Source organism: Bos mutus, chromosome 3, assembly GCF_027580195.1.
Source record: "Bos mutus isolate GX-2022 chromosome 3, NWIPB_WYAK_1.1, whole genome shotgun sequence".
NCBI lineage: Eukaryota > Metazoa > Chordata > Mammalia > Artiodactyla > Bovidae > Bos > Bos mutus.
This window is the reverse complement of record NC_091619.1, coordinates 41,058,043-41,075,982: the sequence shown is the minus strand read 5'-3', so window position 1 is coordinate 41,075,982 and position 17,940 is coordinate 41,058,043. Positions and strand designations below refer to the sequence as shown.

The following is a 17,940-nucleotide window of genomic DNA, read 5'->3' as shown; positions in this document are numbered from 1 at the left end:
GAAGCCCTAGACTTATTACTTCCATTGCATTCTCTTGGTCAAAGTCAGTCCATAACGCCAGCCCATGGTTGAGGGTTGGAGGTAGCACCAGGTCCTTATGTGTGTGGGAACCTGTATCTACAGAGTGAAGAGGAAATATTGGGGACTGTCTTTGGAGATAAGCTACCACCACAAAACATTTCTCTGATGAATATAAAAAAGACAAGTCAGGGCAATTTTACTCAAATAATGACACCATATGTTAAGTGAGTAGTATAACTGTGGTTGCTGTTAATTCTTTAGCATGTGCCAAGAAAAACTGTAATGACCAAAAAGGATACTGTGATATGATGAAAATGTCCAAAATCTTTGATGCATAATCAAAAAGGAGTAATAAGATGTGTACCCAAATAGCCATAACTCAAGAAAACTGATGCATGGGTAAAAATAGAACTGAGAAGCAAAAACCACTGACTCTGGCCAGGAGAGACAGAAGGACTCAAGCATGGCTCCATGAAGAAGGTACTATTTGAGCTGCATCATGAATCAATGGATAAGATGTAGACAAGTCACTGTAAGGAAGGGCAGGGACATTCAAAATGAAGGGAAAAGGCCTTGTTCATGAAAAAGAGCATTGAAAGGGACCAACAGGATCAGCCCAGTGCTTTAGGAGATTGACACCTCATGGTCGCTTGATATTTTCTATCTTTTCTTTTGTATGTGTGTGTGTGTCTGTGTGTTCAGTCATGTCAAACTTTTTGAGACATGACTGTGCGTACAGACACACACACAGAAAGGCATAAACAGAAAATACCAAGTGAACATGAGGTGTCAACCTTCTAAAGCACTGAACAAAGTCCAAACTTCCACGACGGCATTTAAGGCCTCCCACAATTAGTTACAACTCACAGTAAAAAAATTACAGTTTTTACTGTAATTTTTTTACATTCTCCCATGTTTCTGCCAAATAGATTAACAAAAACAGAATAAGAATTGTATGTAAAATTTGAAAACATCATAAAAATCTGAATATTGTGTGTCTATATGCATATACAGGCTTCCCTGGTGGCTCAGTGGTCAAGAATCTTCCTGCCAATGCAGAAAACATAGGTTCAATCCCTGGGTTGAGAAGATCCCCTGGAGAAGGAAGTGGCAACCCAGTCCAGTTTTCTTGCCTTGGAAATCCCATGGACAGAGGAGCTTGGCTAGATATAGTCCATGGGGCTTCAAAGAGTTGGATGTGACTTTATATGCATATATACATAGAGCGATGAAAAGAGATCTCAGTGTAACATTGACGGTGGTATTATGGGTAATTTTATTTTATTTATACCATATCAATTTTCCAAATTAGAATGTATTACACAGTCAAAACAGTTATTTTCTAGTGTGTTAACCATGGCTAGTAAGTCTTCAAACAGCAAGTAAAAATAGCATCCTACCTGAACTTGAGACTTGGAATTCTCAGAGACCTATAAATATTTAGGGCTCTGTGATCCAGACATGGAGTGAGACAGCTGCTTTGGCTTTCTGAGTGTTTGAGTAATTGCTCTGAAGGGAATAAAAAGGAGAGGAAAGTACTTGAACAACCTTTCACCACTAAACCTCCTCTGAAATTTCTAAATAAAGCTTGGAGGGAGGGAAGATGACATGAAGAGCCTGCACACCGTCACTGCACACTCTCACAGGGCTTGGGGAAGGACTCAATCAGAATTGCTTGGCCACACTGAAGTGAAATACTGAGGTTTAAACATCAGGGTACCGTGATGATTTCAACAGCTATCCGAGAAACCACAGGTAGGTGCCTTATGCAAATTTTGACTTTATGCCTCAAGAATCATTTGCTCACTCTTTTCCAGTCTGGCATAATTTGCTACTATGGAATCTGATAACACTTAAGCAGATAAAGAAGGATTTAAGGAAATCCTGGGAAAGGAAAAATCTGTCATTTTATTAAATTACTGTGTTTGACCAACTGAATTTACTAATTCATTTGATTTCCTCAGGAATTTTCAACCAAGTAGCTCTACAATTGTGTCTACATCTTTGATATAAGAAAATTATTCTGCTTTACATCTCTTCCAGTTTCACCCTTGTTAAGCAAACTCTGCTTTGCGGCCCTTCTTCCAGCCAGGCACAGGAGACATGGGTGCTACTAGCATTTATCTGAATAACAGTAGTCCTAATTTTTCAGGCTCTCCAAACAAGTAAAGGAACTTTTGGAGTCTTAAAAGAGTTTTTATAGCTTTATCAGGAAGACAATTGAGAAACATGACTAATGGTAACAGAAATTCTAGAGGACTATATCTTTCTTTTTTCTGTTTCCTTTTGAAGAAATATATCTTCAGGATCTTCCCTGTAGCTCAGACAGTAAAGAATCTGCTTGCAATGCAGGAGACCTGGGTTTGATCCCTGGGTCAGGAAGATCCTTCAGAGAAGGGAACAGCAATCCACTCCAGGATTCTTGCCTGCAGAATCTCATGGACAGAAGAGCCTGGTGAGCTACAGTCTGTGGGGTCGCAAAGAATCGGACACAATTGAGCAATGATGCTACTAATACTACTACCTTCAGGATCTAAGGATAATGATAGCATAAACCAACATATTTCTTTTTACTCAATAAACAATGTCAACATTAATGACATGCCTAGGGGAAGAAGAACCTAAGTTTTCTTTCGGCAGTGGTCCCATTGCTTCCAGAATTAGGGTGCCTGTTTTTCAGGCTGATCAAAGCTGGGGAACAAATCCCTGTTTGATGTGTCTGGCACATTTTTAATGGTACCTTTGTAAAAACAACTGATAAGTAATATTTGTTGAGAATTTATGGCATGTCTATCCAGGATTAAGGATTTTCCCTGTAGCTTGGAGGGTAAAGAATCTGCTTGTAGTGCAGGAAACCTGGGTTCGATGCCTGGCTCGGGAAGATCCTTTGGAGAAGGGAATGACAATCCACTCCAGTATTCTTACCTGGAGAATCCCATAGACAGAGGAACCTGGCAGGCGATAGTCCACTGGGTTGCAAAGAGTTGGACACGACTGAGCAACTAACACTACTACTACTATCCTGGACTGAGTGCTTTCCATGAATTATTTTATTTAATATTCACATTAATCCAGCTAAGTACTGTTATCTGGCCAATAGAAAAACTGAACTGGAATACTTAAGTAGTTTCCCTAAATTTAGTAATTGATAGAGCTATGGAATCAGACTATGCTTGATCTGATTCTAGAATTGGTACTGTTACTCTCTATACCGTGTTACTGTTAATTCATGCACATGAAATAGACAACTACAGGCTTAGACATCTTTGAAGGACAGATTGAAAGCAACCTTAAAAAAGACATTTGTCTTAGGTATTCAGTGTGTTATGGGAAGGACAAAGGGCTGATAATACTGTTAGATAAGTTTTTGTTGTGTGTTTTCTGAAGAGAAAAGAATCCTAGATTATTAATGCTAAATATCCAAGATTATTCACTGGACACTTAACTTCCTTCTGTTGACATTAAAAGAAACTTATGAGCTACTGTGTTGAAATGGCCATCTGTCATCATGAGTGAATTTCTTGAGTGCGTGTTTGACGGTTAATGTATATTCATACCTTTTGAATTTGGAAACTTTGAAAGAAAGAAATTAAAAGTCAGCAAGAAAGCAAATGTAAAAGAAAAAAGAACAATTTTGAAAGGCAAAATAAGTGCTTTATAGTGTTCTGTACTAGTGAAAGTGAGAATTAAAGCTGCCCAAAGAGACCTGGCCTGACACCAAATTGGTGCCATTGCACCAAACAAGCAAAAAAAGTCATAAGATACAGATGGTAAAGAAAACCTAATTAATAAGCATTTAGTAGAAACTGATCACTTTGGAAAAGAGAATCTTAGCCCAAATTTTTGAGTGGTAAGCCAAATAATGACCCCCCCCCCCAAACCTCCCAAATAAAGAGTTCATGTTCTAATCTTTGGAACCTATGAATATGGTATCTATATGGTAAAAATGCATTTGCAGATATAGTTAAGGATCTTGAGATGCGGGGGGCAGGGAAGGTGGGGGGGTGGATTATCCTAGACTTGAGAAGTGGGTCCAAAGTAATCAGAAAGCTCCCTGTAAGAGGGAGACAGGAAGAACATCTGCTGCTAAGTCGCTTCAGTCGTGTCTGACTCTGTGCAACCCCATAGATGGCAACCCACCAGACTCCCTCGTCCTTGGGATTCTCCAGGCAAGAACACTGGAGTGGGTTGCTATTTCCTTCTCCAATGCATGAAAGTGAAAAGTGAAAGTGAAGTCGCTCAGTTGTGTCCAACTTGTAGTGACCTCATGGACTGCAGCCTACCAGGCTCCTCTGCCCATGGGATTTTCCAGGAACAGAGTCATTACTTAAAATTTTAAAATTAATTTCGTCTTAGTTTCTTTCCTAAATTCTTCAAATAGATACTAAGTTCTTTTTAAAATTAATTTCATCTGTTTCTTTTTCTTCCCTAATTTCTTAAAATAAATACTAAGTTCTTTTCTCCCCTTTGATTTTTTTATTACTTTCTTTAATGACAAAGTCATCTAAGAATATATATATATATGAATGTGTATATATATATATGAATGTATACATATATGTTTATGTTTTCCCCTGCCTCAGTGTTTGCTATTTCTATAGATTTTGGCAGAATATCTTTTTCATTCCTCTCTAGATAGATTGGTTATCTTTCACTTTTGATTTCTGTTTGATCCAATAATTATCTAGTAATATCAGTCTTAATTTCTAAGAAATTCCAAATTTTTGTTCATTCTATTGTTAATATTAAACATTGTCTCGGAAGTTCTAGATAAGGCAAAGCAACAAGAATGTAAAATAACTGGTTTCAAAAAGATGAGATCAAGTTATCTGCTTTTGCTGATTATATTTGAAACCCTAGAACCCCAAATGAATTTGAGTAAAACCACAACAATAACAAGCAGTAATGGCAAAATAGCTGGATACAAGATAAATATTCAAATATCAATAACTTTTCTTTATTTTAATAATGTGTAAGTGTGCTCAGTCATGTCCGACTCTTTGCAACCCAATGGACTGTAGCCTGCCAGGCTCCTCTGTCCTTGGGATTTTCCAGGCAAGAATACTGGATTCAGTTGCCATTTTCTTCTCCAGGGGATCTTCCTGATCCAGGGATTAAGCTTGCATCTTCTGCATTGGCAGGTTGATTCTTTATCACCTGAGCCATCAGGGAAGCCTATTTTAATAATAAAGACCTAGAAATCACATCCCAATTGCAAAGAAAAAAAATCCACTAATTCTGGATTATTCTTTAAATAGGTAGATTGCTAAACAGCATGAAAAGGGGAGCTTGACATGGACCTTGCTAAGATTCTAAAGCTTTTAAAATAAAAATAGAGCAGTAATAATCAAAATTTAAAAGGGGAAAGAAAGTTATGCCAAACTAGCTTTCATTTTTTTGAAGCCTGTAAATAAAAGGAGTACAATAAATGTGATGAAATCAGAATTTTGGCAAGGGTCTGAGAGAGTTTCTTTAAGTCTTTGGGGAGGATGTGGACACTTAGGATAACTGCTTTAATGACTACACAATGTGTACAGGGTGACTGGAGCAGTACCTAGAGGAATTCTCACACATGCAAGAATCTCTTCTGTGATAGACACATGGATGTGTTTCAATCAGTTCTGTGTGAAAAGAAATTTGTTACTAGCGCTAAAGAGTAAATCAACATGGATTCAAGATTTTCCATCTGATAATATCTCCCTCATTGGAATTCAGATGGTTTCTGTGAATAGGAGATGAGAGGGAGTTACAATAAGCAGAAGAGAATTATACAGAACCCTTCAACACTCATAACATATCTGGACATATCCTTGGTAACATGTTGTATATCTGCACATGGCTGCAGAGAAATTAGTGAAGGCGTCTACCTTCATGGGAAGTAGCATGACACTGACCCCAGCTTCATGATTCAGATCTGAGAGGAGGCTGAAGCTGAAGCAGGAAGTAACGAATATGCTGACTCCAAATAAGGATTTAAAAAGATCCTGATCATCACCACAGAAAAAGTTAGGTAAAAGTTAATAGTAAGTAATATAAAGCCCTATTCTAGCCCGCACTGGTCAGAACATAATTGAGACTTTAAAAAAATAAATTCTTTCCACCTTTCATTGTAAAATTTGCTGTTGTTCAGTTGCTCAGTTGTGTCCGACTCTTTGTGACCCCATGGACTGCAGCATGCCAGGCTTCCTTGTCCTTCACCATCTCCTGGAGCTTGCTCAAATTCATGTCCATTGAGTCAGTAATGCCATCCAGCCATCTTGTTCTCTGTCGTTCCCTTCTCCTGCCTTCAATCTTTCCCAGCATCAGGGTCTTTTTCAATGAGTCAGCTCTTCACATCAGGTGGCCAAAGTATTGGAGTTTCAGCTTCAACATCTGTCCTTCCAATGAATATTTAGGGTTGATTGTCTTTAGGATTGACTACTTTGCTCTCCTTGCAGTCCAAGGGACTCTCAAGAGTTCTCCAACATCACAGTTCAAAAGCATCAATTCTTCAGCACTCAGCCTTCTTTATGTTCCAACTCTCAAATCCATATATGACTACTGAAAAGACCATAGTTTTGACTATGTGGACCTTTGTTGGCAAAGTAATGTCTCTGCTTTTTAATATACTGTCTAGGTTTGTCATAGCTTTTCTTCTAAGGAGCAAGCATCTTTTAATTTCATGGCTGCAGTCACCATCTGCAGAGATTTTGGAACCCAGAAAATAGTTTGTCTCTGTTTCCACTATTTCCCTATCTATCTATTTGTCATGAAGTGATGGGATCAGATGCCATGATCTTAATTTTCTGAATGTTGAGTTTTTAAACCAACTTTTTCATTCTGATTTCTCTTCAGATCATATAAATCATTGTAAAAGGGTAAGTAATAAAAATGATGCCAATTTCGGGGAAATCACTCAAGTTGGAAATGATGACTAAAGAACTGGGATATTTAGATTATGAAGAGGAGACATAGAGATATGAAATGTGCCATCAAATATTTGAAGAACTGTTAAAAAGAATGGCAAAATAATAGAAAGAATATAGAGTTTTTAACTCAGAGGTTGTACTGTTACAAATTTTAGGATTCCTTTTAAACTTGAGATTCTAGGAAATCTACCTCATGATTTTATAATAAACCAGGAAGGCTAGGTTTGGAATGCCCAGGATCTTATATCAAAGCGAAACAACAGAACAGAGCTCAGACTGCTGGAATCAGTGCCAAAAAGTCTTCCTGTAGTGGTAATTCTAAGAAGGGCATCAAGAGGACAAGCCAAAGGGTTAGTTAACAAACAGGAAAGCTGGACAAACGTCATGGGGATGAGCACACAGAACTCAAAGAAAATGATGGCAAAGGCAACCAAAAAAGCCAAAAAATCAGGAAGCCATAATCAGAGGGACTGAAATGTAAGAGAGAAGTAAAGTAATAGAGCTGGTGGTTAAGATGATAACAAAACGACAAAGCAAGAGTCAGGTCAAGACAAGGACTATTTTTTTTTTGTTTTGTGCTGCGTGCTCAGTCCTGTTTGACTCTTTGCAATCCCATAGACCATAGCCCACCAAGCTTCTCTGTCCATGGAATTTTCCAGGCAAGAATACTGAAGTGGGTTGCCAGTTCCTTCTCCAGGGGATCTGCCTGATCCAGGGATTGAACACACGTCTCCTGCATCAGCAGGCAGATTCTTTACCACTGCACTACCTGGCAAGGATTCAGTTCAGTTCAGTTCAGTCGCTCAGTTGTGTCCAACTCTTTGTGACTCCATGGACTGCAGCACGCCAGGCTTCCCTGTCTATCACCAACTCCCAGAGCTTACTCAAATTCATGTTCATAGAGTCGGTGATGCCATCCAAGCATCTCCTCCTCTGCCGCCCCCTTCTCATCCTGCCTCCAATCTTTCCCAGCATCAGGGTCTTTTCAAATGAGACAGTTCTTCGCATCAGGTGGCCACAGTACTGAAGTTTCAGCTTCACATCCATCCTTCCAATGGACATGCAGGACTGATTTCCTTTAGGATTGACTGGTTGGATCTCCTTGCAGTCCAAGGGACTCTCAAGAGTCTTCTCCAACACCACATTACAAAAGCATCAATTCCTTGGTGCTCAGCTTTCTTTATAGTCCAATTCTCACATGCATACATGACCACTGAAAAAAACCACAGCTTTCACTACGTGGACCTTTGTCGGCAAAGTAATGTCTCTGCTTTTAAATATGCTGTCTAGGTTGGTCAGACTGGTTCCAAATAGGAAAAGGAGTACGTAAAGGCTGTATATTGTCACCGTGCTTATTTAACTTATATGCAGGGTACATCATGAGAAACGCTGGACTGGAAGAAACACAAGCTGGAATCAAGATTGCCGGGAGAAATATCAATAACCTCAGATATGCAGATGACACCATCCTTATGGAAGAAAGTGAAGAGGAACTAAAAAGCCTCTTGATGAAAGTGAAAGAGGAGAGTGAAAAAGTTGGCTTATAGCTCAACATTCAGAAAATGAAGATCATGGCGTCTGGTCCCATCACTTCATGGGAAATAGATGGGGAAACAGTGGAAATAGTGTCAGACTTTATTTTTCTGGGCTCCAAAATCACTGCAGATTGTGACTGCAGCCATGAAATTAAAAGGCGCTTACTCCTTGGAAGGAAAGTTATGACCAACCTAGATAGCATATTGAAAAGCAGAGATATTACTTTGCCAACAAAGGTCCATCTTGTCAAGGCTATGGTTTTTCCAGTGGTCATGTATGGATGTGAGAGTTGGACTGTGAAGAAAGCTGAGTGCCGAAGAATTGATGCTTTTGAACTGTGGTGTTCAAAATGGACTCTTGAGAGTCCCTTGGACTGCAAGGAGATGCAACCAGTCCATCCTAAAGGAGATCAGTCCTGGGTGTTCATTGGAAGGACTGGTGCTGAAGCTGAAGCTCCAATTCTTTGGTCACCTCATGCGAAGAGTTGACTCATTGGAAAAGAGTCTGATGCTGGGAGGGATTGGGGGCAGGAGGAGAAGGGGACGACAGAGGATGAGATGGCTGGATGGCATCACCAACTTGATGGACATGAATTTGAGTGAACTCTGGGAGTTGGTGAGGGACAGGGAGGCCTGGCATGCTGCAATTCATGAGGTCACAAAGAGCCGGACAGGACTGAGTGACTGAACTGAACTGAAGAAGATCAAACCAGTCAATCCTAAAGGAAATCAACCCTGAACATTCATTGGAAGGACTGTTCGTAAAGCTCCAATACTTTGACGAACCGCATGTGAAGATCCAGCTCATTGGAAAAGACCCTTATGTGGGAAAGACTGAAGGCAAAAGGAGAAGGGAGTGGCAAAGGATGTAATGATTAGATAGCATCACTGACTCAACGGACATGAATCCTGGCAGACTCTAGGGGATAGTAGAGGACAGAGGAGCCCGGTGTGCTACAGTCCCTGGGGTTGCAAAGAGTAAGACAAGACTTAACAGCCGAACAACAACAAGAAAGTCGAGCTGGCAAGTATGTTTCCCAGTAGTCCCCAACCTTTTTGGCACCAGGGGCCAGTTTTGTGGAAGACAATTTCTCCATGGACAGGGGTTTCAGGGTGATTCAAGTACATTATATTTCTTGTGCACTTTATTTCTATCGTTATTACATCAGCTGCATCTCAAATCATCAGGCATTAGATCCCAGAAGTTGGGGACCCCTGCTTTAACCTTTTAGAAAGTTTGTTTATGAAAATCTCATTTAAAGAGCTCAGAACCAATACCATCTATTGTGTTTTCATTGCTCTTGATTTTAAAAACTAAGATTGAATTGCTGGGTCATAGAACAGGTATACATTTAACTTTATAAGAAACTGGCAAGCTGTTTCCAAATGGGCATACCATTTCACCCGGCCACCACCAAAGTAGGAGAGCTCCTCTTGCTCCCATCCTTGTCAACACTTAGTGCTGTTGGTCTCTTTATTTTTAACCACTTTGGTAGATAATGGGAGTGTCATATCATGGTGGTTTTGATTCGCAGGTCAGAGAAGAGACTTTGAAATGTCTAGTTATCATTAATATATACTCTTTTATTAACTGGTTCCCCCCCCAATCTTCTGCCCATTTAAAAAATCAGGTTATTTGAATGACAATGACGGTGGTACTGATGATGATGATGATGATAGTGATGCTGTGTCAGTGTTTTTTATATGACTTGGAAACAAGTCTTTTCTCATTTTATATGTATATTTCAGATATTTTCTCCCAGTCTGTGGTTTATATTTTTGTTTTATTATCAGTGTCTCACTGCAAAAAGAAGTTCTTAACATTTATAAATTACAAATATAAATCTTATATTATGGTTAGGTCTTCTGGAGTTCTAAGAAATCCCTGTGTACCAGAAAATCATGATGACTTCCTATTTTTTTCCCTAGAAGTCTTATAGTGTTAAATTTCTAGTTTAGTCCCATCATGTATTTCAAATTAATATTTATGTATCACATAATGTGGCAGTTGAGATTAATTTTTTCCACACAAATATCCTATATTGCACTATTATTTGTTGACTTTTCTTTTTTCATTGAACTATCTTGGTGCTTTGTCAAAAATCATTTAACTTTTAAAAATGCATGTATATTTTTGTTCTCTCTATGTAATTCTATTTCTCTCTACTTTTGTCAATACCTTACTACTTTGATTACTACAGCTTTTTAATAAGTTGATAATAAGCTTTTTAATAAGTTGATAGGTTCAGTCAGTTTGTGTAAGAGTTTCACTTTTATTTATCTTTTTAAAGATTATATTCTAGGTCCTTTGGATTCACAGATAAATTTTAGATTTTGCCTATCAGTCTCTTCAAAAAACCAACAAACAAAAAGCTGCTTAGAATTTAAATTGAATAGCCTTAGATCTATACATCAATCTGAGAGGGACTGACATCCTAATAATATTGAGTCTTCCAATCCACATGTTCATAGACATAAAAATGTTTAAAAAAATCAAATCCAGCAACATGTAGAAACAAATCTATATGTTTCTTCATTTAGTTCTGTCAATTTTTGTTTCATATATTTTGAAATTTTGTTATTAAGGATATAAGCATTTAGGATCATTCTTGATGAATTGAACCTTTTATCATCAGATAACTTCATCCCTGATTCCCTGTCTTGAAGACTCTTTGATGTTAATAGCAGACTGGTGTGACTATATCACACTTAATTTTTTATTGCATATTGTTCTACCCTTTTTTTGGGAGTGGGGATTTTGCTTTTTTAAAAAGTGTGTTTTCAATGGAGAAATAACATCATCTATTTACAAATTAGCTCTTGAGAAATACAAGTACAGATACTATAAAACAAAGCAAACTGCAGTCATGAGACACTACATGCTGCTGCTGCTGCTGCTGCTGCTGCTAAGTCGATTCAGTCGTGTCCGGCTCTGTGCAACCCCATAAATGGCAGCCCACCAGGCTCCACCGCCCCTGGGATTCTCCAGGCAAGAACACTGGAGTGGGTTGCCATTTCCTTTTCCAATGCATGAAAGTGAAAGGTGAAAGTGAAGTCGCTCAGTCGTGTCCGACTCTTAGCGACCCCATGGACTGCAGCCTACCAGGCTCCTCCATCCATTGGATTTTCCAGGCAAGAGTACTGGAGTGGGGTGCCATTGCCTTCTCCAGAGACACTACATACATCATGCAAAAGCAACAGTCTGACCTCCAGGTTATGAAAACTAGGGTTAAAAAGTCACTACACATAAAAGGTCCAAGTTCTCAGCTCTAGTGGCTCAGATGGTAAATATCTGCCTGCAGTGAAGGAAATCCAGGTTTGATTCCTGGCTCTGGAAGATCCCCTGGAGAAGGGAATGGCTGGAGAATCTCCTCATGGACAGAGGAGCCTGGTGGGCTATATAGTCCATGGGGTCGCAAAGAGTCAGACACAAATGAGCAACTAACACACACAGAGAAGGTCCAAGTTCCTAGCTTGGTAAAACCTGGGTATAGTTACATGAAACATTTAACAAATCGAATTTTTCTTCTCCAATGTGTAAACAAAATTACAAGACTAAATCTGTGCCTGGCAATTTCAATCTAACTCTGAAGCCACACAAAACATACAGACATCTTGTAGACTTCACTTGTTTCTTAGTCTGACCATCTTTTCTTCTTAGATGGTGGGAGGCAGGATAAGGTGACTGTGAAGAGCAAAGATATGAGAAGTAGAAATACTGTATACTAGACATTACAAAGAGTGGTGAGAAGTCTCAATTAATGCATAGTCTAAGGGGGAAAAGATTACACTCCAACTTTGGAAAATTAATTTAAAAGGATAGAGGAAGAGTTGAAGTACTATTATTATTGTGTAGCAACTGCTGCATTAACTATTTCAAAAAATTGCTGCCTTTAAATAAAACCCCAAGCTATATTAGTATTTATAATTGACGTCTGGACTGGGTTTATGTTTGCTGCATTGTTTTGGAAATTGGCAATACAAACTGGCAAAAAAATTTTTTATCCTGATGATACACTTCTATGTGTTTTTTTATTTAGATGTTCATATTGATGGATTTTCATTTTTTCTTGAAGAATTTCCTTTACTATTGGTCTTCAGATTGGGTGGTATTGTGCAGTGGTGTACTGTTATGCTTCAGAGGAAGGATAAGAGTACATCTAGTTCAGTCCCTCTGAGATAGCTATAACCTTTAAAAATGAAATGTCAAACCTAGGGTATATATTTGACACTGAATTTTCATTTTCCTACCCTTTTATTTTCAAACTGTTTTTATATTTAGAATATATCCCTTCTAAACTGTATATTGTTCTAACTAGGTCTTGCTTCCTCATGAGTCTTCAATCTCCAGTTTTTAACATTATTAGTTCAATTATAGTTGATATAATTATTGACATGATTGGGTTTAAATTAATATCATCTCACCCTCTGTTTTCTATTTGTTCCCTTTGTTTGTGGGGCCTTTTTTCTTCTATCTTCCCTTCAGTTGAGAATTGTTTAGAGTTTCATTCTATCTCTTCCATTTATGTTTTTTACTACCTCTTTACATGATTATATTTAGAGCTTTCTTATCTATCTATAATTAATACTATACTATTTGATATATATGTAAGACCCTTATAACAGCACAATTTGAATTTTATCTCTTCCTATCACTTGTGCTGTTATTGTCACACATTTTACACTGTATGTTTAAAGCCCCAAATATGTTCTAAACCTGAAATACACCATTATTATTTTTATTTAGTCAATTTATTTTTAAGAAATTAAGAAGAGAAAGATAGACCTTTATATTTACCCACATATTTACAATTTCTTGTTCTCTTCCTTCCTTCCTTTCAATTAAGATTTCCATTTTATATCATTTCCTTTCAGGATGAAAGGCTTCCTTTGAAATTTCTTGTAAAGCCAAGGTGCTGAAAACATTTTTAATCTGCTTCTGATTATCTAAAATTTCTTTCTTTTTATATGATTTATTTATTTTTTAAATATAAATTTATTTATTTTAATTGGAAGTTAATTACTTTACAGTATTGTGTTGGTTTTGCCATACATCAACATGAATCCACCACGGGTATACACATGCTCCCCATCCCAAACCCCTCCCACCTCCCTCCCCGTACCATCCCTCTCGGTCATCCCAGTGCACCAGGCCCAAGCATCCAGTATCATGCATCAAACCTGGAGTGGTGATTCGTTTCTTATATGATATTATACATGTTTCAATGCCATTCTCCGAAATCATCCCACCCTCTCCCTCTCCCACAGAGTCCAAAAGACTGTTCTATACATCTGTGTCTCTTTTACTGTCTCACATACAGGGTCATCGTTACCATCTTTCTAATTTCCATTTATATGCATTAGTATATTGTATTGGTGTTTTTCTTTCTGGCTTACTTCACTCTGTATAATAGGCTCCAGTTTCATCCACCTCATTAGAACTGATTCAAATGTATTCTTTTTAATGGCTGAGTAATTATTCAAAATTTTTATTGTGATAAAATATATAAAAAACTTGCCATTTTAACTACCTTAAGAGTACAGTTCTAAGGTATTATTTGAATTCATAATTGAAACTATCACCACCATTTATTTCCAAAACATTTTCATCATCCCAAAAAACACTGTAGCCAAGAATTATGCAATAACTTCTAGCCAGAGGTATCTTTTAATCTACTTCCTGTCCCTATAAATTTGTCTATTATATATATTTCATACAAACAGAACCAAGCATATCTGTCTTTTTTGTCTGGATTATTTCATTTAATATGTTTTCAAGGTTCATCCATGTTGAATGAACATGGATCAGAATTTCATTCCTTTTAATGGCTGAACAATATTCCACTGTATGTATATGATCACATTTTGTTTATCCATTCATCTGTTGATAGACACTGGAGAAGTTTCTAACTTTTGACTATTATAAGTAGTGCTACAATTAGTATTGGTATGTTGGTATTAGTTGCTCAGTTGTGTCCGACTCCAAGTGTCCGACTTCATGGACTGTAGACTGCCAGGTTCTTCCGTCTATGGGATTTCCCAGGCAAGAATACTAATATGGGTTGCCATTTCCTTCTCCAGGGAATCTTCCTGACCCAAAGATTGAACCAGGGTCTCCTACATTGCAGGCAGATTCTTTACCATCTGAGCCACCAGAAGTATTGGTATATAAATGTCTATTTGAGTTCCTCTTAGAGTTATAAAATAGAATTGCTGGATCATAGCTTATGTTTAGCTTTCTGAGGAAAGATTAAGCTATTTTCTCATAGCAGCTGCAACATTTTGCATTCTCATTAGCAATGTGCAAATGTTCCATTTCCTCCACATTCTTATCATGTGCTATATTCCTTTAAAAGAAATGATCACCGTCCTAGTAGCTCTGCTGTGCGACCTCGCTGTGGCTTTCATTTGCATTTCCCTAATGACCAATGGTGTTGAGAATCTTTTCATGTGTTTATTGGCCACTTATGTATCTTTTTGGGTCCTTTGTTCATTCAAAAATTGGATTGTCTTTTTTTGTTGTTGTTGTGTTGTAGGAGCTTTTACATATTCTGGATGTTAAACCTACCATCCACATGATGTGAAAATATTTTCTCCCGTTTTGTAGGCTGGTTTTTCACTTTGTTAATCATGCTGTCTGATACACAAAAGTTTTTTTTTTTTTTTATTAAGTGCAATTTATCTATTTTTGTTGTTGTTATAGCTAAGAATATATTGTCAAATCCAAGTTCACGAAGATTCACTTCTATATTTTCTTCTAAGAGTTTTACAGTTCTACTTCTTATACTTAGTCATTCATCCATTTTGATTTAATTTTTGTATGTGTGTGAGGCAGGGGTTCAACTTCATTTTTTTACATATGGTAATTCAGTTGTCCCAACACCATTTGTTGAAGAAACTATTGTTTCACTATTGAACAGACCTGGCACCTTTATCAAAAACCAATTGACCATAGGTATATTGGTGTATTTATGGACTCTCAATTCTATTCCATTTGTTAATAAGTCTATCCTTATGCCAGTATCATTCTCTTTCAATTACTGCAGCTTTGTGGTAAGTTTTGAAACTAGAAAGTGTGAAGCATCAGATTTTATTCTTTTTTTAAAGATTAGTTTAGCTCTTCAGGACCACTTGTAATTCTATATGAATTAGACAATCAGTTTTCCCATTTCTGTAAAAAAAATCTGTTGGAATTTTGACACAAATTATTTTAAATCTGTTGTTTTCATTTTTGTTATTCAGAATAACTTCCTGAATGTAAAATCCTTAACTGATGCTTTTGTTTTTCCTGTAGCACTTTAACGATGCCATTCAATTGATTTCTATCCTTTCACAAAATTTCAGACTTCTTCCCCATGTGCTGTTCTTAGTTGCTCAGTTGTGTCAGACTCTTTGTGACCTCATGGACTGCAGCCTGCCAGGCTCCTCTGTCCATGGGGATTCTCCAGGCAAGAATACTGGAGTGGGTTGCCATGTCCTCCTCCAGGGGATCTTACTAACCCAGGGATCGAACCCAGGTTTCCCGCATTGCAGGCAGATTCTTTACTGTCTGAGCCACCAGGGAAGCCCATAAAACATGGGGGAAAACCTCTTTTATTCAAATATTAAATTTTTAACAGATTTTTTCATTATTTGAAAAAAAACTTGCTTCTTTGGTTGGGGAGCACAGGCTCTAGGCACACAGGCTTCAGTAGTGGTGGTGCATAGGCTTAGTTGCCCTGCAGCATGTGCAGTCTTCTTGGACCAGGGACTGAACCCATGTGCCCTGCACTGGCAGGTGGATTCTTATCTACTGTACCACCAGTAAGTCCTGAAAATGTTAAACTTTTGCGTTGTTTCTTACATTGTTTCTCTTAGAGAATCTTTACTCTTCACTGAGAAATCATTCCCATTATCAGCATGCACACATGCTTTAGCATCTTTCAATATTAAAAAGGCATATATATATACACATATATTTAAAATCCTCATTCCCGACACTTCCCCATACAACAATGGCTCCATTTCTCTGCTCTCTTCACAGCTTCTGCTGCTGCCAAGGCACTTCAGTCGTGTCCGACTCTGTGTGACCCCATAGACGGCAGCCCACGAGGCTCCCTCGTCCCTGGGATTCTCCAGGCAAGAACACTGGAGTGGGTTGCCATTTCCTTCTCCAATGCATGACAGTGAAAGTGAAGTCGCTCAGTCGTGTCTGACTCTTAGCGACCCCATGGACTGCAGCCCACCAGGCTCCTCCATCTGTGGGGTTCTCCAGGCAAGAGGACTGGAGTGGGGTGCCATTGGCGCAAAATTCCCTAAAAGAGTAGTCTGTTTTTGCTGTCTCCACTTCCTCACCTTCTACTGTCTTTTAGCTCACTCTGGTGAGGCCTCTGTACCTGACCTCCCGTGTATTGCTCTCCTCATAGTCATCAGTGACCTCCAAGCTGCCGAATACAAAGGTCAGTTCTTGTCCTTGACTTTTTGGCACTCCCCTTCTCCTAGAAATACTCTCTCCTTAAGATTCTAGATCCTATGCTTTACTAGTTTTCCTCCTCCTTCACTAGACACTCCCTCTCCATGTCTTTCATGTTAATGTTAATTGCTCAGTCATGTCCAACCTTTTGTGACCCCATGAACTGTAGCCCAGGGGGCTCCTCTGTCCACAGGATTCTCCAGGCAAGGATACTGGAGTGGGTTGCCATTTCCTTCTCCAGGGGATCGTCCTGACCCAGGGATCTAACCCGGGTCTTCTGCAATGCAGGCAAATTCTTTACTGTCTGGGCTATCAGGGAAGCCCCTATGTCTTTAATGGCTCCTCCTTATCTATCCAATTTCTAATTATTGAAGTTGTCCAATACTACTCAGCCCTAAGCTTCTCTTTTCTTCTTTCAGTACACATGTATGCATAAAGATAGATACATCTCTACATGACTTTTTCTTTCTCCCCCTTCACTTCTCCCCTCCTGAAGTCATTTCCAGAAGCAAGAGTTGGCCTGCACAGCCTCCGGATTGCCAGCCCCTCACTACTGCCCAAATCAGCCCCACAGCAACCCTGCCCAATGTCTTAGACCTGAGGCATGTTGGGACCACACATGGTGCATGCAGAGCACCTTTCTGGGTTCTCAAGCTAGGTGCTCACCTCTGGACACGGACTCTGGGAAAAGGCATTGTGGCCAAGAGGGCAGTAAGTGCCTGTTGGTCAGACTCTCCAAGGAGGTTGCTCTGAAGTCTTCACCTCCCCGTCTCAGGATGAAACCCAATGCCTGGTTCTTTAGATTTGTTTCTCTGTCTCTCTCTCAGTCTCCCAACAATGGAGCAGAGAAAAAGTAATCTCCCATGGTCTCTCATCTTCCCACACTGGCCCAGACCAGGCCTCCAAGGTCGAAGGCAGAAGCAGCGGCCCCCAGGCCAGCTTCTGGACTTTGGAGCCTTTGCATTTCTTCACGTGAGCAGGAGCGTCAGCACCAGGGGAAGCAGAGGAAGATGAAGGCAGGCTT

The 17,940-nt window shown here is 38.9% G+C and overlaps 1 long non-coding RNA gene across 3 annotated transcripts in view; it reads left to right on the top strand.

The window, feature by feature from the left end:
* The first annotated feature begins 1,523 nt into the window (after positions 1-1,523).
* LOC138987222 (uncharacterized) overlaps positions 1,524-17,940 on the top strand; it is a 63,945-nt gene continuing 47,528 nt past the window's right edge. For 2 of the 3 annotated variants that reach the window (XR_011463655.1, XR_011463656.1), the window contains exons 1-2: positions 1,524-1,776; positions 2,314-2,476. This is a non-coding gene — a long non-coding RNA (uncharacterized lncRNA). The remainder of the gene's footprint in view (positions 1,777-2,313; positions 2,477-17,940) is intronic. The other variant, XR_011463657.1, reaches the window with a different exon arrangement.